Source organism: Crocodylus porosus, unplaced genomic scaffold (assembly GCF_001723895.1).
Source record: "Crocodylus porosus isolate Cpor-Errol unplaced genomic scaffold, CroPor_comp1, whole genome shotgun sequence".
NCBI classification, from domain to species: domain Eukaryota; kingdom Metazoa; phylum Chordata; order Crocodylia; family Crocodylidae; genus Crocodylus; species Crocodylus porosus.
In genome coordinates this window covers 57,321,225-57,322,529 of record NW_017728949.1, presented here as the reverse complement: position 1 = coordinate 57,322,529, position 1,305 = coordinate 57,321,225, and the positions used below count along the sequence as shown (strand labels likewise).

Sequence of the window (1,305 nt, the reverse complement as noted above, 5' to 3'; positions counted from 1 at the left end):
AAGTAAAACAAGATTGGGAAGGGAAGGAAATGCTGGAGCAGCCCAGTGACAGGGAACCCCTGGTGCTTCCCAGTCCAGGGGTGGGGCGGGGTGGCAGAGCCACAAGCAGCAGTGGAGGCTGCAGGGAGTGGCAGGGGCACGCGCCACTCAGCCATTGCTTCTCACCAGTGCCGACCTGGCCAGGCCCATCTCATCCCGAGCAGCATGCAGTAAAGCAGTGGCTAGAGTGGTCTTGCTGCATGCTGCTTGGGACGGATCAGGACAGGCCCAGCCAGGTCAGCACCAGCAAGTAGCAGCAGCTGAGCCACGCGCCGCTCAGGGACTGCCCAAGCTCATCTGCGGCTTCCCCTCTCCCGTGCTGGCCTGGCCAGGCCTGAGAGGCATGCAGCAAAGCCGCAGCTTCTATTTACCTCTGCTGGCCAGTCCCAAGCGACACAGCTCAGCTGCCGCTTCTCTCCAGTGCCGACTTGGCCAGGCCTGTTGCATCCCAAGTGGCATGCAGGGAAGCAATGGTGCTGACCTGGCCGGGCCCGTCCCGTCCCATCCCATCCCGAGCGGCATGCAGCAAAGCCAGCCCAGCCACTGCTTCTCTGTGTGCTGCTGGGAATGCGACAGGCCTGGTCGAGTCAGCACCAGTGGCTGGCCCATGTGCTGCTTGGGACTGGACAGGCCAGGCCGGCAGAGCTAAGTGCGCGGCTTTGCGCAGCTGTTCCCAGAGCCCCGGGGGACTCTGCTCCACTCATGCTGTGCCCAGAGGCTGAGCCCAGCATCATGCCCCTGCCAGGTAGCATCCTCTCATGGGCAGGGCAGGGCAGTTGTGCCCCATCCCATGGAGCTGTGTGGGCCAGGCCAGGCTCCACTTTGGGTGATGCCCAGTCTGTGGAGCTCTGAGGCAGTTCCCACTCCCCTCCTGGCCCTCCCCCTCCAGCTGCCACCTTCCCAAGGGCCTCTCCAGGCACCTGCTTCTCTCCACATCTCCCCTTCCTTTCTTTCCTCTCTCTTCCCTCTAAGAAGTTTTATTTATGGTCACCAGGTTTAGAATTTTTAGAAAACCTGGTACTTACCATAAAACAGAAACATTTATTATTATTAACTATATTAATATGTAGTGTATCCTGCCACACACACTCTGCCCTAGTTTTGTTTTTTGGCATGCCAGCACTTCAGCACCTTACCAGGTAGACATCGTGGGTATTTTGGCACTCCAGCCAAAGAGTGTTGCTACCCCTAACATGGTATAACTTCCAGTTCCAAGGCCTTACTACCCCCTCCCAAAAGGAGTACTTCCAGGGGCAAAGGGAGGGA

General features: G+C 58.5%; 1 long non-coding RNA gene across 1 annotated transcript in view; it reads left to right on the top strand.

The window, feature by feature from the left end:
• The window catches only part of LOC109322577, an 18,356-nt gene that overhangs the window by 863 nt on the left and 16,188 nt on the right, over nucleotides 1-1,305 (top strand). The window lies entirely within an intron of this gene.